The following is a 24,314-nucleotide window of genomic DNA, read 5'->3' as shown; positions in this document are numbered from 1 at the left end:
TCGATTTTACCCGGTTTTAAGCATTATCATGGAATATATTTGATAATTAAGCCCGTCCCCCCCTCCCAGCCGGTATACGTATGTACGTGTAAGCTGCTTGTCCTCCCCTTCCTCCCGTACCAAATGGAACAAATGAATTATGAAATACAACGAAATTATCGTGAGTTTAATAATAATGACGTTACATAGGTAAAAAAAAGAAAAGAAAAGAAAAAAAAAACGAAAGAGAAGAAATTCGAGAAAATTTGCACATTCGATAAGCACGTTAAATAGGTTTGAAAAAGAGAAAACTGGTAGGGGAGGTTTAAAAAAAAACTTCTACGGATTTTTCGATCGATCGTTTGTAACAGAGTAAACGATTTGTAGACTTTGATGAATAAAAAGAAATTGACAAAAAGACGAAAAGGAAAAGAAAGGAAGAAAGATAGAGAGAAGAATGAGAGAGAGAGAGAGAGAGAGAAATCGTGGTTTCTCTTCGTTAAATCGCAATCACGAAGTTCACACAAAGTAAACGAGCGACCTTACGGTCGAACTCGGAACGTAATTTAAATCGTTCGCGTTGCTTATATTAGAACGAGAAAGACAATTGTCGTAAAAGTCAGGAAAATTGAGAGAAACATTTCGTGAGAAAGGAGGAGGGGGGAGGGGGCGAGAAAAAGAAAAAGAGAAAAGATTGGAAAAGAAAAGAACAAGAATATAAGGAAAAGAAAAAAGAACCGAAACTTACTCGAAATGAGAATTTATGATTTTTCCTTTAGAAAATCAAATAGAAATGTTGTAATATACATATTTTTTTTACACTCTTTTTTTTTCTTCTTTTCTTTTCTTTTTTTCTTTCTTTTTGCAGATTGAGAGAAAAACGACAAAATGAGAAAGAAATTGTGTGAGAAAAAATAACAAGAGAAAGAAAGAGAAAGAGAGAGAGAGAAAATACAGCAATTTGAAACCTGTATTATTACAACGCTCTCAGAAACCAAGATTCATTAGAAACATCTGCTTTACAAAAATTATAACGTAATCTTCCTACCTTCTCTACACTCTACCTAGATACAGATAAAAAGAGAGAGAGGAATAGAGAGAAAGAGATAAAGAGACAAAGAAAAAAAAATATAAATGAAAAAAAACGAGAGAGATCTAGAGTTGGGCCCAAGGGTGAGTCCATAGAAGAGTAAAAAACAAATGAAAGGTTGATGTAATAAAAGGGCAGACGTAGCTGTGAAATGGCAGTCTTTATCCTCTTTTGGCATAATCCGTGCTTCACGTAGAGAAAAAGAGAGAAAGGTAGATAAAAAGAAAGAGAATGAAAGAGAGAGAGAGAGAGAAACGAGAATGGATGGAAAAGAAGAAAAAGGAAGAAAAGAGAAAGAAACTTCACTACCCCGCCGTCACTATTTTCTCTTCTTCTTTTTGCGGACTGTAAAATAGGTATGCGAATGAGCGAGAAAAGAGTGGATCCGTCCGTTCTACTTTTCCAACAGAGATGAAAAGAGAAAGAAAGAAAGAAAACGAGAGAGAGAGAGAGAGAGAGAGGAAAGAGGAAGTGAAAAAGGAATGGTTCATGGTGAGCGCAATGGCATTGCCACGTTATTGGTCGGACGAGAAATCCGTGTACGTTCGTTCGTTCGAACGAAAAAGGGCTCTTACATTGTGTCAAGCTGGATAACAGCAGTACGGGATAGTGATCGACGTAAACGATGAATCGAAAGCTATGGGAGAGAGCTGACTAGCTTATTGTGGAACCACCATTCACTTACTCTTTCTATTTCTTTCTCTCTAATATTCCTTCTTTTTTCTTTTTTTTTTTCTTTTTCCCCCTCGATACGAGAAATTGCAATTTTTGAATAACCAAGAATGATGATCCTTAAGGAAACATCGAGATACTTTTTTTGATTATTTCTTTCACATTCCTTTTATTTCTACCCCCTCCTCGTATTTCTGATCTTCTTTTTTCTTCTTTTTTTCTTTCTTTTATTTATATTAATACATATTAAAAATATTGATCAAATAAGTAGAAATATTTTTGATGGAATAAATTTGAACTCCGAATCGAGTGAAAGTTCGTCGTTATTGACTTGACTGCATAATATTGGATTAATTTATTTAAAAATATAACAAATAAAAACAATAACAAAGCATCGGAATATTGTTCGATTAGACTTTTGGCAGATCGGCAAACGAGTAAGTACGTTAATTTGAGTCATAAACTCTGGGGTATCGAAAATCATGGAATTCCCTGTATCTACATGAATAATGTAACACTAAAATCCGAATTAAATGTTCGTCGATATTGTACGCTTGATAATCGATATCTATCTCGCATAATAATGTAAGTCGAGCGAAAAGCTTTGATGGCAATTACAGATGGAACTAATTGAATCGTTTATATTTTCGTGCTCTGTTTTTATGAGGATTTTATATCCCCCGTATTCGTAATGTTTCGAACGTAATATGTATTATATGTGTGTGTATGTATGTGTGTGTGTGCACGCTTATATACACGCGAGAGTCAGTAATGTTACAATTATTTCATACTTTTACAATTATAACAAATTATGATTTGTATATATCAAACTATTATACAATATATGTGCGTACGCGTATCGTTCAGTTTTGTTAGAGCCAAAAACATTTCCCGTTAACAAGGAGCATTATTTTTAATGGGAATAATAAAATTATTAAATACCAAAGTAATTAAAATTTGGGCCGAAAAAAAGTAAAAGTTTGATTTTTCTCCTAAAAAAAGAAAAAAAAAAAGAGAAGAGAGAGAAAAAAAATTCGTTTCTAAAACTTTTCAACCTACCTACCTACTGCTATTTTATTTTAAATTCAAATAATTTTAATTATATGTTTAAATAAATTTCATATTATTTTATATATAGACAAATAATTTTAATATTAAGTGAATTTAATTATAATAAATATATATATATTATACCTGGATAAATAAAAAATAAAAACAAAAGAGAAAAGAATAGAATATATAGAAAATAAAATTTTTTTCTAGTACGTCGGATACGTGCATAGCTTTAGTTTTTGGGTTGGAAGGAATATTTAGGCAACGGACGGTGAACGTGGTACAATGATCACATAAATGTATAAGATGACATAGATGGACGTATATCGATCGAACAATCGGACATCTGTCTAAACGTCTGTCAAACTATGGACATTCGATGGATATGTCAGCAATCTTTCAATACGCACTATTCGCCAAATTTTAGAAGTGTTTTAGTGTTTTTACATGGCAAACAAAATTCTCTATCGACGATTGGTTAACTTTTCACATCATTTTTCTTTTTTTTTTCCCCTCTTTAAATAATATACGAATTTAAAATTATAATCGATTAATTAAAACTGTCACAGCATTAACTATTTTTCTAGTTTGTACTCCGACGTTTTTTTGATTGTTTAATAATCGAATTATTTATATTTCTTCAAAGTATGATATTATTTAATTACATATAACGGTGTTGAAAAATTAAGACTCTTATGCAATTTTTTTAAATAAAATTATCTCATATCGATAAGTTTCGTCCTAAAAGTTCTAAGATAAAATAATTTTATCACAACAGAGGTGACTTCTAAATGCGAAAAATGAACGAAAAGGAATTTAGGAAATCAAATTTGCCAAAATCGTCAAGATCATTTAAAAAGAAAAATTCCGTGGTAATCTAAAACGAACCAAAAAGAAAAAGAGCAAAGTAGCTGAGATATTTGCACTCTCGCAATCAGATATAATAAATATCTCGATTACAATCTCTCTCTCTCTCTCTCTCTCTTTCTTAATTATTATAAGCACGTACGAGTAATTAAGTGGAAAATATCGGGTGTGTGCTTCACGTGTCTCTTCTTCATCGTGTATTGTAACAAAGAACAACGTTACAAAAGAGTAGAACGTAGAAGAGATATAACAAAAGGGAGAAAGCAACAGTAGCAACAGCATGCAGTAGTAGTAGTAGTAAAAAAAAGAAAAAAGAAAAAATAGAAAAAGAAAGAGTAAAAGAGAGAAAAAGATAAAAGATAATAGAAGAGAGCAAGCGTTACTTATAGAAGCACAGACACTAACGTGTTTATCTAAATACGTACCTATCGATCATTTATCCATCCAGCACGTCGTACGTGCCCTATCTATCTCCTATCTTTTCCCTTGTTCACAACCTTCTTTCTCTCTCCCCCTTCCCTAACTAACACTCAGTTTCTCTCTTTCTCTCTCTCACTTTGCTCTCAATAGAGGGTCTCTTCTCTAATTAGTAAACCCCAGTACCCAGTACAACGAACCAGAACGAACCAGAACGAATCAGAACTTACCACAACTCTCTTATTCATCCTTAACTTCCCCTTCCACCCCCCTCCACGCCCTTTATATCTTCCACCTCTGTTCATTCTTTTCCTCTTCACACCGACAACGTGTTGGGTTGGTGGTCATTGATTCGATACAATTCTAAGCAAAAATGTGATTTTCAATAATCCTTATATTACTCCCTTTCTCGACGTTTTTTTTTGTAATTTTTTATATAAATATATTAATTAAAATTAAATTAAGATTTTCATTAAAAAATTTCAATGGGTTTCATCTAATCCACAAATTAAAGATTCATTTAATAGTATAATTTAGTAAAAGTTAGACCATTTTTTCTCTTTTCTTTGTCTTCCTAATTTTTCACGCAACAATCATTGGTGGTTGGGATTCGTCGATCGTAATGCAAAATCTAATCGGAAAAAAGAATTTTCGTGTTAACGCTATTCCTGTTTCTTCCCTCGAAGCTTCTTTTTCTTTTATATTTTACATTTCTATTTACGTCCATCTAAATTCTACTGTCATGTATTTCTATTTGCAAAAATAAATTAAAGAAAATAAAAAAAAAGAAATTGCAGATCCTTGAAAGTGTTTTCGAATGAGCGAATACTTTCGGTATTCTGCTACGAGTACTGGGATTAACGTAAACGATGAATCTGAATCGGAAACAAGGTATGTGCAAGAAAAGCTGTTAGAAAAAGCGAGATAGATATAGGAAAGAGAAAAAGAATGAGAAATAGAAAAAGAGAAATAGAAAAAGAGAGAGAGAGAGAGAGAGAGAGAATGTACACCGCAACATCGTCATTCCGCTTCAGGGATTCCCTGTTGGAACGGCGAGTCGAAATTTGAATGACGCATTTCCCGATCGTTTCGTATGCACCGTCTCTCATGCACTTTTTCGTTCTTCCCACTATACTGATTCTCGTTTCATCCTCTCTCTCTCTCTCTCTCTCTCTCTCTTTAGTTTTTTGTTCTCTCTTTCTCTTTCGATCGACTATATCTCGTCGAATGAATCGTTCAGACCCTCTTCTGGTCAGCCACCGTTCGAATCGTTCAATTTTTGCGATACTCTTTTTCAACGTCCAACGAGCACACATTTTCTCTCCCCACCCTTATTCACGCTTAAAAAAAAAAGAAAAAAAAAATAGAAAAAAGTAAGAGTACTTATTATTTTGGGACGGGGATAATAAGTTTGGTACGAGTTAATCTTTAAGATTATGAATTATATATGTAATTTACTAAAATATTTAACAATAACAATTATCGAAGGTTTGAATTTTTCTATTAAACCTAGAGCAAGAAGAATAAAATATATATTTATAAAATCACATTGTAAATATGTATATCCATAAAATATTATTCGAAGCGATATAAAATACTGATATCGATGAAAAACGAAAAAAAAAAAACAAAACAAAAAAAGAATACAAAAATCATACCAACAATTCGTTGGGTCGTGGTAGAATTTTTTTTCTACCCCCCCCCCATCACCCCATTCCTACCAATCCATGGAAAATGAATCCTGCTGTAATATTTATTTAATTTTCGATCGAGATAAAAATATTTCTATTCTCTTTTTATTATTTTTTTCTCTCTACTGTTCTGTTTTGTTTGTTTGGTTTACAGGTCGGGGTCCTGTATTATTATTCGAATTTTAATTTTTTTCAAATCAGTTAATATGGAAATCTCTCGATTTTTGTTTTGTACAAACTTTCCGCGAACAAAAAAAAACAAAAAGATTTGTAAAATGAGTAAAAAAAAAAAAAAGAAAAAAAAAGAAATGACCTCGTTCCTACAAATCTTCGACAAAGTTCTCGCGATTAGTAGTAGTACAATTATCATTGAACAAAAAAAAAAGCAACAAATATTTGCAATCGAAATCTGAAAAGTCTTCGTGCTGAAAAATAAAAAGAAAAATAAAAAAACAAATAAAAAAAAGTAAAAAAGATTTGATGCGCCAAGGCCTCGTAGCAAATCGTTTTTATTGAAAAGCTTATTTGAGAATACTTGACGCTCGATCTTTTACCTCCTAACGTTTTCTCTTTCTAGAATAGAAAATAAAATAAAATAAAATAAAATAAAATAAAATAAAATAAAATAAAAATAAAAATAAAATAAAAGTACCCCAACAACAACAACGGCAGCAGCAAGCAAGCAAGCAAGCAAGCAAGCAGAAAGCAAGCAGCTAAAACGAAAAACGCGAGCTTATCGATGCGACAAACTTTTCGATACTAACGTCAAGAATGGTTTATTGAATTCGAGAGTGGTAGTACGATTGAATGCGTGTGTGTACAGAATCGATTGATCTCTTAACCTAAATCTCTTACTATCGGAAAGTTATTTATTTATCGTAGAATCGTGAAAGTGGACGCGTTTCGGTCTCGTCTCGCATCTAATCGCAGCAGGTCATTCACTTTTTTTTTTCACATTTTTTATGTTCCAATAAATTGGATAACGACGTTGATTCGTTGATGAGAAAACAAATATATGTATATGCATATATATATTTTTTTTGTTTTTATATTCGCTAAAAGAGCTGCTATCTCATGGAACATTTTTTTTCTCAATTTATATATATATATATAGAAATGAAAGAGATGAGACTAAACAAATGTCAATCTTTCCAAGCTTGTCCAATCGAACATATAAAACGAATTCTGATCGTTCTACCAGTATTACAAGCAAACCCTTTTTGTAACATATGTATATGAAATATTTCCTATTGTTTCGATAGACCACGTGTTACCGACAGTTATTGGAATTTGGACCTTGGAAAGAATTTTACGTTACTTATCCGTCTCTTTTCTTCTCTCTCTCTCTCTCTCTCTCTCTCGTACTTTCTCGCCAATAAAATAAATTACGTTGGTGCGCGATATCCCAAAGAGAAATATCGATGTTATTAGGTCGATCGTATATAAACTATATGTATTTCCAAAAAGAAAATATAAAAACCATTCTACACGGTTAGCATCGTATCTATAAAAACGATAAATCTTTGTATGAAATAAAATTACCAAAGAAATCCAAAAAAAAGAAAAGACAAAATAAAACGTATCGCTGATAATTATATTTTCATATCAATTTGAAAGAAAATTTATTTCTTACGATCTAACGAGACCGATATCCTTCTTTATGCACCGTACATATCTCCCTGGTGCATAAAGATTAGCTGCAATCAACTCACGGATAAATTAATTTGAAAAAAAGGAACAAAAAAAAAAACGAGATCAAACAAATCTCGTAGGACAAGAACAAAATTTTTCTCTACTTCATCGTAAAAAAGAAACGTCTCTGATAATTACATTGTCGTTAAATTAAAGAACATCAAGACAGACAGACTGAGAGAGAGAGAGAGAAATATCAATTTAACGATCGAACGAGGACAATCTTGATTCGATTCCCCCCCCCCCTAACTCCATAATAATTTTATTTTTATTTTTCTTTGAAATAATATCTCCCGAGAATGCGAAAGTGGTTACGGAGTTTTAAAAAGGTAGTAGCAAAATATCGAAAAAAATAAGAGAGAGAGAGAGAGAAGAAGGCAAATGCGACTCTACTTGGTTGATTCGTTGGCAGAGATTAATTAATCGGATTCGAATCCAGAGGTATGAATTAAAAGCGAGTGAATATCGAAAGGCCGTGTCAGGGTCCTCCATTAACTGAAGCGGAGAGCTATCTTCGGTCCGTTTGATCCGTAGGTAATCTTTTTTCTCTCTCTCTCTGTCTCTCTTTCTCTCTCCTACAACCCTTTCCCCCTTCTATCCCCCTCCTCCCGGACTCCCGCCACCGCCCTTTATTTTCTCTTCCATTTTTTGTCTCTTTTATTTTGTGCCCCGTTCCGTCACCCCTTTCCCACCTCTCCCACTCCCTCCGTGCCTTTCGGGAAGGACTATTTAACTGGCTTGACTAACGACGTAATTGAAAGAGCCAGAGACAATTAACAGTACGGTATTAAACATCGGTACGTTTCACGTGTGTGTCCGGATTTTCATTATTCCTCGTAATCGGCCATAGCGAATGAGGACGAACGTTAACGTTTGTTCGTATATATATATGTATATATATGTATTCGTGTACATTCGTTGGATACATTTATGTACGTCGTATATTCGTGTACGGCGTATACATGTGTATATATCATCCCTTCTTCTCTCTCTCTCTCTCTCTTTCTCTCTCTCTCTGTCTCTTTCTCTTTGGAGACACGCAGTGTTACATGTCCGAGGTTTATTAACTCGTACAAGCGAGGGAAACGTTAGAGCCGTCATAAATGTCAGCTGTGTCACATCTTTCGTAAATTCGAATCATGCGGGTCCGGGGAAATCATCTACGCAGGACACTGTACTAACGTTTTCTGCCTCATCTCTGCTTGTTCCTCGTTTGTAACACACCATCTATATTCCCTAACTCTTTCCACCCCCCCCCTCCCACTCCCCACTTCCCTCCCTCCCTTACCCACACATCATACTCTCATCTCTTTCTCTTGTTACAACATTAAAGCAAACTTTTGTCTCCAATTTCTTTTGACGACAACGCGAGAAATAGAAATTTTCTATCCCATTCGTAATATCAAAAGTTACACGCGTGTGTGTATATATATATATACGTATTTTTTATTCGTATTTAACTTACTCGAGGAAAAAAGACCAACGTAGGAAAAGTTTGAATTAATATCACGTTAAAATGTTAGAATAATGTTTGATATTTGTCATCGTGAATATTAAACGTTAATTCGATCAACGAATAAAGTCAATGAATCAGTTGAATTTTCTTTTCGTTGTATCTCCTCTTTTCTTTCTTTGTTTTCTATTTTTGTTTCTTTTTTGTTTTGTACTATTTACGTACGAGTCACTGAAATATTTCTACACTCGTTGTCAATTTTAAACGATTAATATTTGCTTTTTAACGGAATCCTTTTTAAAATCCAATACGCTAAAACATATCTTGGAATTATTAAACTTGTCAATTTAAAAATTGAATAATCCTAAAATCTGGATAGTTCTTATTATGAAAGTGGTGTAAATCGATCTTTGCAGAAAAAACAAAACAAAAAAAAGTTGATAAGACCCTCGGACATTTTATTTATATATTCGTAAGAATATAACGTGTTTTCTGAATTAGTTCTCAGAAACAAACTTACACCGTTTTCATAATAAACTGATTTTTTAAGGCTTCGCATTACGTAAAGGAACATCAATTACATAAAATTGTTGAGCGGGGGTGGGGGGAATGTACGAATACTCCTAACGGTTCGCAGCATGTACGTAAATTTACAACACTATCTTAGGTATTTTATTATAGATAAATATTCGGTTTGTTCGTGTCGTTTGTACGGAGTCCTTATCTCTCTTACATTGTTCCAGGGTTGGTTAATTACGAGCGTAGTTTTAAATCAAGGTAGGGAACGTTGATGGTGGTAGTCTATTTCACTTCTGCGACCAAGATTAACTGGGTCGTTAAGATTGCGGCGAGTTGTCGAGAGTAAGATTTGCCGTTTTTCCTTTCTCGTAAATAAATGAAGAACGAACGCCTCGTTTTCATCTTACAATTAGTATGGAAGAGAAAGAGAGAGAGAGAGGGAGAGAAAAATAGAAAGAAATATATACGAGATAGGGGTAAAGAAAATGGAAGATGATGATGATGAGCAAAAAGAGAGAGAGAGAGAGAGAGAATTAAAAAAAAGAGGAGTGGATGGAGGATTTAACGAAAGAGATTTTATTTACCCCTGTCAGTAATAATGTCACAGGCGTCACCAAATCCAGAAACACGCGACTTTACACTGCGGACAAAAAATGAAAGAAAGAAAGAAAGAAAGAAAGAAATAAAGATAAAAAAAGAAACCATTTTACAACAGCCGTGGGACGTCGTTTCCTTTTTATAATTTTAAATATGACATCTCGTGAAACGTCCGGGGAATTTTTCGAAAGGCTCAACTTTAATGTATATATATATATATATTTTTTGGGTTATCTCGTTTTCTCTCTTGAAATAATAGTAGGAAATATTTTAAAAAAAAATAAAAATATACGCTCTCCATACTACCACTACTATGGTTGAGGATAAAAAATTTACGAACTTCGTAAATTTCTTATCGAAATAACGAGAACGTACGGGTCGTGATTTGAAATGCTCATACATATTCTCTTTCTCTCTCTCTTTCTCTCTTTCTCGTTCGATTTTCGATCGATTTCAATATCTAGCGAAATATACGTTTCTTGTCATCGACGTAGTCGTATCGTTAACGACATTTAATTAGCGTCAAGAGCAAGTTAGCGCTAGCTTAACTCCCACCCTCCCACTCTGCGCCTTTTCAAGTACTGCATGGATGAAAAAAAAAATGTAAAAAATCTGGGAGCGAGGGGAGAGGGCTGAGACAAAGAACACTTAAGTTTTTTTTTTCCATTCCATTTGAAAATGAAGAAGCAAGGTATGAGCAAGGTATGCGAAAGAGATGATTAAAAGAAAAAGAAAAAGTTAGAATAGAATAAAACAAATAAAACAAAAGAGTGCGAACGAGAGAGAGAGAGAGAGAAATTAAGAGGACGTGGAAGGAAGAATCGATTAAATTTGATTAGTCGGTAGTATGCACATACGTGCATGCATACATACATACATGCATAAGGATTTTTGCTAATAGAAGACATTCACGAAGCGTGACGCATTAACATTAGATCGTTCCAAGCTGATTCTACATTTTCTTCTTTCTCTCTCTTTCTCTCTTTCTTCTGGTTGGTTCCCTTTTTTTTTCTTTGAAGAAAGCACAAGGGGGATGGCAACTGGAAGAAGGAGGACGCTCTTGTGGTTGCGCTAATTCTGCATAACAAAAGAGACACGATACCTTTTCATTGTCTCGAAGCACCTGCAGTACGGGGCCAGCAAAGTTGAACTAAGTTAGAAAGAAAAAGATATATACGTACAGAGAGAGAGAGAGAGAGAAGGAGAAAGAGAGTCGGTGATAAATATGGTAACAAGTAGTCGGGACTGCCTCGCGTTTGTCCCTATCAGATTCAGGAAGAGGAACGGAGAAACAGTTGCGGACTTTCTGTTAGACATACGACTTGGCAACGGCCACGGCGACTGCGGAGGACCTTCAATTTTAATGAGCCGAGAGCACGAGAGGAGAGCAGAAAGAACCAGAACCAGAGACAGAGACAGAGAGAGAGAGGAGGGGGAGATAGAAAAAGGATTACTCCGAGGAAGGAAGAAGGTTTTCGTTGGTGCCTTGCTTCTCTCCCCTTCTTCCCCCTCTCTCTCTCTTTTGCGCGCGCGCGCACAAGAACGTTCTTTCGTACCAAAGAAGCTCGTACATCCACGAATTCAACTCTGAAATCTTACCGGGGTGAATTTCAGCTCCCACTTTAAATATTGGAGCTGAAGTTTCTTGAAAATACGGCCAAGTCGAGTCAAGAAGAAGAAACATAAGGGGCAAACGGGCTAGCACTATATATCGAGTGGACTCTTCTTCTTCTTCTTCTTCTTCTTCATCCTCATCCTCATCCTTCTACTCTTCTTCCTCGTCCTACTTCTATCCCCCTCTCTTGTTCTTTTATTTCACTCGGTAGCCGGGGTAAGGAACGTGTTTCCGAGTGAAATCAAGAACGTTCTACGTCACGTCGCCTCTCGACCCTAGGTTTATATACTTTATATATCTTCTTCTTCTAGTTGTTGTTCCTTTTTTCTTTTCTTTTCTTTTCTTTTCTTTTTTTTTCGAGGTCCTTTTTCTTTCTTGCAAAGCACGCTAAAGGACGTGTTACGAGCTGGTAAAATCCACTCGAACAAGATCCCCCTCCCTCCCTCCCTCCCAGCCACCCAACCTGACCACGCTATTCCTCTTACGATTTTAAACATATCTTTTTATTCATCTGTATTTTATATATAATACTTTCGTCGACATTTCTCTTTCATTTAAAATCGTTTATTCACCTTCCCCTATCTCTCTCTCTCTCTCTCTCTCTTTTTCTCTCTTACATTTCATTAAACAATAATACGATATTAAATATCTGCATTAAACGATTCGATATCAGCATTAAATACATGCATAGATACGTATATATATATATTGGACAATCTCAACACACGTAGATGATTTAAAGAGGGACTAATTGACCGTAATAAATTATGATCGGTTTTGTCGGTAATCGATAAATCGTTCGCTCCTTTAATAGGATCAAAAGGATACCGGTGCACGTTCGAACATTGTCTTCGCCTACCTACGTAAAATTGTCCTCGACGATTAAATGCGAATGATATCTAAAGGGGGGAAGGGTACAGGACGTTCTCGTTCGTTGCAGCTGCACCATATATACCCTTAACTATGTATATGTACGTGTATATCTATATATATCTGGTATGTATATGCATGCATTATAACTCAAGAGACATGAGAAATTTAAAGCGTAACTCGATCGGCAGGTCACCAATTAGTAAATCCATATGGTTGGTAGTAAAAGAGCTAAGTCGCTTCATAATTCAAGTTTCTATGTTAGAACTCAACCCTTTCTCTCTATCTCTATCTATATATCTATATATATATATATATATATATATCTTTCTCTTTCTCTTTCATTCTCTTCATATTCCCTTATGCGTCAGCTGTTACCTCCAAGGATTCGTTTTAATTAATTCTACACTCGTAATGAGAGCATTAATTTCGCCTTTACGATATAATAAATCTTGGGAAAAGATGAAAATTTCTCTTTTATACATATTATTATTATTATTATATATTATATATATATATATATTTTAATCCTTTCTTTCTTTCTCTTATTTGCTTTATTTTATTTTATTTTGGTTCTTTTACCCTCTCTCTCTCTCTCTATTTCTATTTTTTTGTTTATTTTTATCTCTCTGTCTTCGTCGTTTCTACCTTATCCTGAGTGACCAACCACCACCACGAGGAGGAAGAGGAGGAGGAAGAGGAGTACCATCATCGGTCTTAATTAACGCGCTCGCATTAATGCCGAATGGTTGAAACAAAGGCTCTAGCGTTTCCTCTTTGTTCATCCGACATCCAAGCCAAAGTTCTCTCTTTCACACGCTCCGACCGTAGGCAAGGGCGTGTCCACTCGTATAAGAGTTCTCCCTTCGCCCACCCTTTCCTAACCCCGCCCCACCCCCCTCGTTCGGAACCAGTTCCACTTGTTTGTAAACACGAAGGAAAGGACTTCTATTCAAGAGCGAAATTCCGCGAGCCCAACGGTCGACTGTTCGTTCGTTCGTTCGTTCGTTCGTTCGTACGTTCATTCGTTTCTACGTACGTTCATTCGTTCGTTCGTTCATTCGTTCGGTCCATTTCATTACTATTACATGGGCACTCGCGGCCATCCACGGCTATTCGCGGCCATTGGCCGCACCTTCTGTTACTTTACCTTTGATCAAACTTTACGCATTTATGTAGATATACTGATACACGCACACAAATGTATATTTGTTTATATACGCGTTTATGAACGTTTGAGTATATATGTATGTATGTATGTACATATATTCTCATACATATATTGTACGTGTATGTGTATATGTATGTTCATATATACTCATACATATATTACTCACATATATATATATATATATACTCGTATAAACTCATACATATATACTCACTTATATATACTCACATACACAACATACTCATATATATTTTCTCATCCGTTCATAAACGTGTGTAGATTTATACAAACACTAACTCGTACAAGTATCTAGTTTAATTTAAACCATCTCACGTGTGTAAAACCTATTGTATCTTTATTTATTTATTTAACGTGAATTTAGAATCAAAATAAATCTTTTAATTCAATAATTTGTTAACAACCGTTCTTTTTTTTATTTATATATATATATTATTTTAAATAATTTTGACGTTAGATACATTTTTTAGTTTATATTGGAAAATGTATTTTTTTTTTAATAAATAATAATTATTCATCAATTATCCTATTTTTGTCTTTATCTTGAAGAGTGTTAAGTATATGAACGAATAAATATCTATAGAAAATAATTCTATATAAATTTTAAATAAATATAGCAATTAATCATTAAATTACTTGCGAAGTTATACTATAAACTGTTTCAAAAGTAGGTACGTCCTGTGATGGTAGTGTTTTATTCGCAAACTTTTAACCAGTTTATTATAAGTTAGTAATTACGAGAAACTACTCGTAACCTAAAAACAAACAAACAAACGCACGTGAACCCACACACGTACACAACACAGAGAAAGAGAGAGAAAGAGAGAGAGAGAGGACGACCAACACAGATAAACGAAATGAAATTTTTGTTATTTCGACAACAATTTTTGTAGTTACAATTTCCGTTGCTTTAATACGACTAATATGATCGTATACGAATATGAGATATTTCGAACTGTCCGTTCAAAGGGTGTACACAAAAAATCTTCCTGTTTGTTACTACCACCATCCCGAAAATGGATGCTGATATTGAAATTTATCGATGAATCAATGAACGACCAAAAAGAAAAAAAAGAAATAAAGTAAAAAAGTAAAAAGAATCGTGTGTACAAATTATCGTTTATTTTTTCAAAAAAGAAAAAACCACAAAAAAACAAGGAGGTAAAATTACTGTATCGATTGATCGAACCGGTCGATCGGTCGCGTACTTAACACGTTTCGAACGTAACTGTGTATCTATATACATATATATATATAGATAGATACACATATATGTGTATTTCTATGTGAACGTATAGAGATAGAAGATACCGGAAACTTCGAGCGATGAAATATCTCGGCGTTACGCTCGCTTAATCGGCACAATACGTATCGCTCGTTCACGCGAGAACGCCTTATCGAGATAATACGTCGCACCGCGACCGGAAAGCTTTATACGTCCGGTTTTCCATCGGCTTCGCACTATAATTTAAGTCTCTCGACTTCCTGCTCGAACTTAACGGACTCGTTCCAATCGTTTTATATCCTTATGTACACACATATTACATGTAATATAATAAATATACATACGGTTATACACACACGTGACATGTAGTAAGTACAAAGAAATGAGATTGAATGCTGTTACGAGATAAAGAAGAAATGATTAGGAGGAAGAGGGTGATTATGATGGTGGTGGTGGTTGGTGGTGGTGGTGGTGGTGGTGGTGGTGGCACAAAGGGGTGTGAATTAAGAGTTATCAGAAAGTACAAAGAGTGTATCCATTTGCCATCTGATAATAATTGGAAAAGTTATCGCGGAAATGAAGTTTCCTCGGCGACTAACATTTTCCTCCGGAACTATTCCGGTAATGTAAAATGGAGAAGAGAAACTTTCGCATCGGGGAATAACCTCCTCTCTTTGTCGATTCAGCCAACCGAGCAACCAACCAACCAACCAACCAACCAACCAGCCAGCCAGCCAGCCAACCAACCAACCAACCAACCAACCAAAGAACCAACCAGCCAACCAACGCCAACCGTAGAATGTAGGTGGCCCAAAAGCGCGCGATAGTAGTTCCTTTTTGAATGATATTACTTTCTTTCCAGCGCAAATTCCCGACGATTGCCCTTCGCGGGTTTCTTCGCTGAATTTAAATACGCTCGGCGATTTGTCTAAAGGAATATATGCGAGGTCTGCAGAAGAGGTTGGGGGAGGGGGCTGGAAGGGGGAAGAGGCTTTCGAAAGAAGAAGAAGAAGAAGAAGAAGAAGAAGTAGTAGAGAAGGAGAGTGTATAAGGAGATCGGTTGCAGAGTCGAGAAAAAGAAAGAAAAAAGAAATGAGATTAATGGAACGCTGGATCAGGAGTATCACTCTTTACGAATAATGGTCCTGCATGCTGGGATAACGAATTCTGCTATCCCGATCTTAATACATCATGTTACTTCTGCTCGTATAAAAAACGAATAAAAATCAAAAAAGAACGAACCAAAGAACATGATTTTTGTTCTCAAAGCGTCGCGTCGTCGTAATTTCTAACCGGTAATATCGAATGTGACGTTGTTGCTCGTATCTCTCTCTCTCTCTCTCTCTCTCTTTGCACAAACTGTCGATACGTTTATCGAAACTTCATTGACGATTACCGATAAACGAGAAAAATATTAATTAATTTTTCGTTCATTGCTTTCCTCTTTTTTCTTTTTTTTTTTGTTATTATTATTATTATTTTCTTGACACACCCATACACATAAACACGCGCGAAGTATGCGTTTTTATCCGATACTTTAATACGTTTTTATCGTATTAATAAAACCGAATTGACAGATAACTTTCGGGAATTTTCGTTGTAAAACGATCAAATCGTTATTTATCATCGTTAAAGCTTTAACGTTAGATACGATAGAGAAAGAAAAATTCGAGATTATTAATATAAACTTGAAGATAGAATGTGGAAAATAACAACGACAATAACAGCAACGAAATAATCTCACATTTAAGTTTGATACTTGTACGTGAAAATGGAAAATCGACAGATATGCCGAAGTTTATGCAACGCGGGGTATAGGAGTAGGGGTTGTTGGTTGGGAATGGGGTGGGCATCGAGGAGTTGGAGGGGAGGGGTGCGGTGTACCGTGAATCCGACGTTTTCATTACTCGGACAAATCGAATTTCCCGCGATTGTATTACTTTGCCACCTCGCTGCCACTGTACTATTTCCATTTTAGTTAACAACTTACGCGAATATAGCCGTTACCGTTGCCGTCCCCCCCCCCCTCCCCCTCGCCCCACCTAGTGGTTTCTATGGGATATTGATAAGTTAGAAAGAGAAAGAGAGAGAGACAATAAAAAGAAAGTAAAAAGATCTTGGTAGTTGGAAAAGAATAATATCTCCTTCGATAAATTTCTAATTTAAAGTTTGAAAAATCACTGTAACGAAAACCAAATCGATGTGGTGGTTAGTTCATTTGCCATATTTACGAGCGGATAAGAGCAAGCAAAATCGATTATTCGAAAAGGAAAAGAATCTTCCAGGAGAAAAGGAAAGCTCTTTTCCTCTAAAAGCAACTCGCCATTTCGTCTATACTACTCTACCTACCTACGAAAAGGGAAATAATCTCATTGCTGTTACCCACTTTCCTCGATACACTACTTTACTTTCGTTTTTCTTCTTCTTCTTCTTCTTCTTCTTGATAAAATCCTTCCCTTGTTGGGCTGATATTTATTAGGTCAGTATTTTCCTACTTTATTCGTAAGTAATTTAAATAAAATATCGATATGTGATAATAAATAAAGATTTTTTTCAAGTTACTTCTCTTTTTCATTATGACATAAACTCGCAGTCATATTATACGCTTAGTATTACCAAACTGGTTTTGTATGAATTTTGCGATCCTCGCGTGTCCAGAAATTTTGTAACTTTGCTCAAATTTCAGCGACTTTGCTTACACGAGGCTTGCGTGTCACGCTTTGAAAAGTTCTTATATATATATATATATATTATAATAATTTAGTTATAAACTAATTAAAATTAATATTTCAAACTAATTATATATCACACAATATTTCAAATAAAATATCAATAAATAATCTTCGGACAATACAAAAAAGAAAAATAAAGTAGTACCGAACAAATAAATAAATAAATAAATATACATATATATAAAATAAATAAATAATCCTCTATTTTTCTCATTTTCCATTTAAAAAATTGTAATTTGATCGGCGATGAGATTGCGAACGAACGAACGAACGAACGAGCAATATTCGTGTCTAAAGAAAACTATATTACGAAAGTTCGATATAAAATGTCTAATGATAAAGATCAAACTGGAAAAAGGTGTCGAACGATTGGCAGCTTTTTTTCTCTCGTTCCCTACCCCTACCCCCCTCCTTTTCTCTCTCTCTTTTTCTTTCGCAGGACGTCCAAGCCTTTCAAATCGATTTGTAGCCTTCCTTCCACCCTTCTTTCCTTCCTTCCTTCCTTGCTTCCTTCTTCCAAAGAGGAATAGAAAAAGTCCGACCAGAAGAAGGTGATATCGAAATCGGTAGTGACTGCTGAGAATGAATCTCCTCCTTCCAACGATCTGTCATCCTGTCCTCGAACAGCTTTAATAATTCAAACGCGATACTAATCACGTAACTCGAGCAAACGATTCCACCATCCTTCCTTCCTTTCTGTTATAAAACCTTGAATTTCGTCCTGTCATTTACTACACATGACAACTACGTCTTTTACCGTTACCTATGTCAATCTAAGAAACAAAAACAAAAAACTATCGAGAAAATGTAAGAAATGAAAAACTAACGAAAGAAAAAACAAACTTACGCGCTTGTTTGACGGAAATGCGGGATGGGGGGGGAGGGGGGCTGAGAGGGAGGGCAGCAATGATCGGGAGAAAAATAAAGAAAAAAATTTGAATCAAACCTTACGATAGAGAAAATTTCAAATGAAATTAACGATCGATTAAATCGAATTCGTTTGCAGAAAACTCGTTGTTTTTCTCATTTGAAAACAAACGATAACACGCGTTTTGGCGATTTTCCAATCAAACCTTTCCCACCAACGATCCTTCTTCTCTCTCTCTCTCTCTCTCTCTCTCTTTTACCCGACACACGTTCCACAACCTCCATGTTGCGTTTCTGCGTTTGGCCGGAAGTGATTTTTCGCAATCAATAACTTCACTGTTTACGTACCGTGTCCTCTCTCTCTCTCTCTCACTCTCATAGTAAACGTTCGTATCGACTGCACCCTTCTCATTCTACAACGGTCCTCTTCACTCCTCCTCCTCCTCCTCCTCCCTTCAACTACACCGACATCACCGCAACCCTCAAACCATTACTTTTCGCTCGAGCAGTCCTCCACCTCCTCCTCCTCCTCCTCCTCCTCCTCCATTGCTACCTCCTCATTCTTCTCATCCTGCGGGCCATGCCGTAATTACATTGCGCGTACAAACGCAAAGACTTTTGCGGTTCGTACTTTTCTTCCCCCCTCTCACTCTCTCTCTCTCTCTCTCTCACTCTTTTTTCCTTTCCTCTTGCACATTTTTCAATGCCTCCTTTACTCCTTCAGTCCTTTTCACAAGGGCTTTTCGACGATCTAAATTTATTGGAATCATCCTACCTAGAGAGAGTACGATGCCCCTCGAGTGGAAACAATAAACGATTGACGCCGCGTGCTGTTGGATTCCGATTGTTCTCTCCTCCTTCTCCTCCTCCTCCTCCCACATCAACCCATTCTCTCTCTCTCTCTCTTTCTCTCTCCCTATCTCTGTCTCTCACTCACGATTGCTGCGTGCCGAGCTTTGTTTATATTTTAGTTTTGTTATTTTGTTTCTTCCTTTCGATCCTCAATGGAATTCATCGAAGTGTATTCGTTGTGCTTGCATTCTCTCTCTCTCTCTCTCTCTCTCTCTATCTATCTTATTCTCTTATTTTTTTTTTGAATAAATTATTTGTATATTCTATATGACGCGTGAAAGAATTTTATGGGAATTTTTATTTATTTACTTGTTTATTTATTTATCGTTCGGAATAATAATAAATACTACTAGGTGTTTTAATTTTTTTAATATACTCTCTCTCTCTCTCTCTCTCTCTTTCTCTCTCTGTCATTTTTTTTCTTGTTCGTTCTTTGTTTGGTATATTTTATCTCAAATAATATTGTACTCTCTAAGGAAAAGATATTTCAAAGGATATTCATATTTTTCTATCGCTCATGGAGAATCGAAAATTATCCTGACGGGTGTTGCGAGAGCACGTAATAAGGTCGTGCATTGACTCAACGTGTCAAGCGTCTTCTTCGTGTTATAAGGAAAAAAAGGAAAAAAAAAAAAAGAAAAAAAAAATTAGAAAAAAAGAAAACAGCGTTGGAAGGAAGATGAAAAATAAAAAGTAAAATAAATAAAAAAAAGAAAAAAGAAAAAAGAAAGAACGAGAGCGAGATTTTTAAAATAGATGAGAAAATGGAGAAATGTTAGCGGTAAAACGAAATTGTAAAGACACGCAATTTTGTACAGAAAGACTTCTTCTCTGCCACTAGCATTTTCCAAAAAGTATCATTCTGATACGATGCGACATTCTGTAAAAGAAACAGATATAGAAATAGAAATAGAATGAGGAAGTGTAAGAGAAGAAATGTACGCGTGGTACCTACACCCTCACCCTCGCGTGACCATCGTTCTAAAAAGAAAATACAATTCGATGCAGCATGATGCAGCAGGATGCAGCAGGATGCACACAACGATGCGGAAGTTTAAATGCATTTCGAAAGTTACGTTGATATCTTCAAAAAAGTCTTCCATAAAGCAGGGGCTACTTTTTACGTTTATATATCTCGTTTAATAAAACAAATATTCTCAATGTTATACAACGTATATTGACAATGTTTCTTTCTCTCTCTCACTCTTTGTATTTGTTTTCATTTGAAAATCGGAATAATGTATAAATCTTTTCAGTATACATACATATTTGTTTGCACCGCGTCATCGTTTCGTTTTATGCAGTATAATAATTATATTTTTCGACGTTTGAAAAATGATCTTTTTTTTAAAGAAAAAAAAAAAAAAAAATAGAAAGACTTCCTCGATGTTTCAACGACAAAAGGGAGCGAAAACAAGATTTCAACGAGATCTACGAGATTTTTCCCTCATTTCTCTCCATTAACTTTTCTTCTTTTCTATTTCAGATGTGAAATGTTGCCAGAAGTATTATCACAATACTACGTATCCCGAGAGTAATTGGAAATCGCAGCAACGGGGAAAGGTGAGTTTCGATAAACTTCTCTTCATTGTTTTATCGGGAAATCGTTATGTATCCATTATCTATTCAAATTGATCGGAACGTCTGAAGTTAAGTGAATGATAATAAAAGAAAGAAAAAGAAAAAAAAATAATATGCAAATGAAAAATAAAGTGCGCAAATAATCAAATAAAATTAAACAAACAAAAAAAGTGGTGGGAACGAAAGTAGACGGAGGAGGGGGGTGAAAAAAAAATAAAAAAAAATAAAACAAAACTCGTTAGCTCGAACGAAGGGTAGAGAAAAGAAATTTCATGAAAATTTTCAGTCCACTATCGATCGTATACACGCGTGTGTGTGTGAGTGTGTGTATATATGTAACACGATCGCACTCACGTATGCACACTTACTTTCCCTCGCGTTGTAAAATACACGTATATATAAATATATTCAACGTTATTTCGTTCAATTTCACGTGCTGATTATCGGACGGTTCGATAATATGATAATCGAATATTTTCACTTGCAAATAAATGTCAATCGTATGTAATACGATAACCGATAGACAGCACAGATAACATATTGATCAATAAGCAAATCATTTTTGCCCTTTTCTTGTTTTTATTTGTCTTTTCTGTTTCAGGAGCTTCTGTGTCGCGTCGTTCCTCGCATCATCGAATCCCAAGGGTCCCAAGATTTGCGATCTAACTTAAATTTTCCTGACTCTCTCTTTCTCTCTCTTTCTCTCTCTCTCTATCTATCTATCTATCTCTACTTATTATCAAGACAAATATTTCTCTCGCGACTAATCCACAATTATATTCCCCTATCCCGAGATAAGATTTAAAAAAAAAAAAAAATAAAGAGTAAAAATAAGAATAGAAAAAAAAGTAAATAAAAAAAAAAACAACATACACGGTGTGTCAAGCAAAAAATAGAAAAGAAAAGAAAAGAACAAAAAAAAAATAAATAAACAACCACGTAAACTAAAGTAAACGACTTATTCGTATTTTTGAGAATCGTGATATAGCTTCGTAGTTGCGCAAAAAAAAAAGTGTAATTAGAGCGAAAAAGTAAAAAAGAAAATAAAAAAAAAGATTAATAAAAATAATGCATTACAAATAAATAATAAAGTAAAATAAAAAATAAATGCAAGCCCACGATTGTATCGCGAGGAGCAATAAACCCGCGCTACCTTGCACCATTGTATTTGCAACGAAAATAACATTTTTCTCTCTCTTTCTACTTGATGAACATAGTTTAATCAATCGATCGATTATTCATTATTAAGTAAAAAAAAAAAGTTAATAAATAAATAAATAAATAAATAAATAAATAAAAAAACAGGTTCTCTTCGACAAGTAATGTAACGACTCGTTTAACAAATAAAAAACTCGAAACGGTGATTTAATGTAAATAGTACACGGTTTTGTATATTTGTAATATAGATAGGGCATTTTATTATAAACAATAAAGTTATTTATATATATTTTAATCACAACGAAAGCATTTCATAATTATTTTCTTCTTCAAACCTGTTCAAATATTTCCCATTCTTTTATCCCTTCGATCATTTTTTTTCTTTTGTTCTTTTTTTTTCTTTTTTTTCTCTTATCTTTAACTATTCTTCGTTCATTAGTATTCGTTTTGATGAAAACATTATAAACAAACTGAAAGGGTTCTATGTTAATTGAAGCTTTTCAAAACTGGTATTATATATATATATATGTATGGTGCTGTGTAAGCTCTTGGTAAAACCCTACTCGATATTTTCAACGTTGTAACGTCGTAGTACAAGACGGATCGACGAAGGACGTAAATTGTACGATCTAAGCGGCTTCCCTCGACTTTCTCGATCATAAATCATTCCACGTAGTAACTTGCGAGTCGTTGAATTAAACACTTTATCGGAGAAAAGAATCTTTTTCTTCCTTTCTATCTTTCTTTTTCCTTTTTTTCCTTCTCTCTCACCCTCCCGCCCCTTCCTTCCTTCCTTCCTTCCTTCTTTCTTTCTTTACAAAGAAGAAAAACACGTCGCGTGCACGCGTCTCAAGTGTAAAAATCATCGGCGACGTTGAATCTACGAGAGTAACTTCTTTTGAAAAAAAAGAAAAAGGAACTAATAAGAAAATATACTTTCATCATTATCGGTTTTTTCTTTTTTTTTTTTCTTTTTCATTTCACTTTTTATGAAATAATAATAAACTTCATTTCTAGTTTCTTTCATTCGTCCCATCGATCCAGTTTTTTCCTCCACTCCACTCCCCCCGATTATTTTTCCAACGATGAAATTTGTTTCGAAAAATAATTTTATTAATAAAAAAAAAGAAGTAAAAAAATTCTATGTACGCACGTTAGAAGTTATACTTCTTTTGAGTAACAAAACATTTTTTTTCGCAGCTTATACGCTTTACAACGTTCCGCGTTTGTTTGCGATGGATACTTTCTTTTAGATACATTTTTATAACTATAGTAATAGGTATTACATTTCTCTGCATTAGTTTTAGAAATCTTCGAAACTGAAACAAAAATTCAAATGTATACTGATACTGGTCAAAAAGCTGCAAGAGATTATAGTTTAATAAGAATTATTTTAAAAAAGTATAATTTCAAAAATAGAGAAAATTAATTCCCGATCATTTGAATTTATTTCATCTATTATATTTGTTATTATAAACATTCGAACAATTCTCGAGAGATTGATATTCATACGAGAGTTGAAAACTGCATCGCATAAGTCGACTGACTCTGACTGTTGCATTTGTCTGGCCAGCGCAAACGACTAAATGCAAAAGAAAATGCTAAACTTCAAGGTAAGTTTAAATATAACTCATGGTACGTTGTACTATAATACTTACATACACAAATACACACACACACATATATATATATATATATATATATATATATACATTGGAGACATACACTGATGGAAATTTTCAACGGTAAAATCCTTTTCGTGAAACCAGGGAAATGCTTGGAATATCCAAACACCGTGGAAGGATGCAACTCACATAAGCAAAATATTCGTAATGCGTATTTATAAAATTCGACTTGTACGTTAGCACATTCTCTTCTCTATATAAAATGAAAGAAACCTTATGTATTTTTGAGATTTTACTGAACGAACCATAGTCATTTATTTCCCGTTACGAATTGGAATTTCTACTCTAAGGCATGAATGCATTATTGCATATATGCATGTATGCATGCACGGCATACACGTATGTGTATTTGTATGTACTCTTGTATCTTCGTTTTTGATGATAGGATCAAGATAATCCATATTGAAATTTCACAAAAGGATATTCGCGAAGTATATAAAATCGTGCACGCGCTATTATACCGAATCCATATATTTACTATTGACCGGAAAAAGAATCCTTTCGTTTTTC

At 34.6% G+C, this 24,314-nt stretch overlaps 1 protein-coding gene across 2 annotated transcripts in view; it reads left to right on the top strand.

Annotated features, from left to right (window-relative positions):
- The window catches only part of LOC122522652 (toll-like receptor 6), an 88,313-nt gene extending 66,482 nt beyond the window's left edge, over positions 1-21,831 (top strand). The window contains exons 2-3 of one of the 2 annotated variants that reach the window (XR_006305119.1): positions 20,867-20,943; positions 21,563-21,831. The gene's annotated coding sequence lies outside the window, so the exon portion shown is untranslated. Of the gene's footprint in view, positions 1-20,866; positions 21,055-21,562 lie in introns of those variants that run through there. The other variant, XM_043643885.1, reaches the window with a different exon arrangement.
- The last annotated feature ends 2,483 nt before the right edge of the window (positions 21,832-24,314 follow it).

This window comes from Polistes fuscatus, unplaced genomic scaffold (genome assembly GCF_010416935.1).
Source record: "Polistes fuscatus isolate 324 unplaced genomic scaffold, CU_Pfus_HIC Scaffold5, whole genome shotgun sequence".
In the NCBI taxonomy this organism is placed as follows: Eukaryota; Metazoa; Arthropoda; class Insecta; order Hymenoptera; family Vespidae; genus Polistes; species Polistes fuscatus.
Note: the sequence above shows the minus strand (reverse complement) of the source record. Positions and strands in the feature narration are given on the sequence as shown.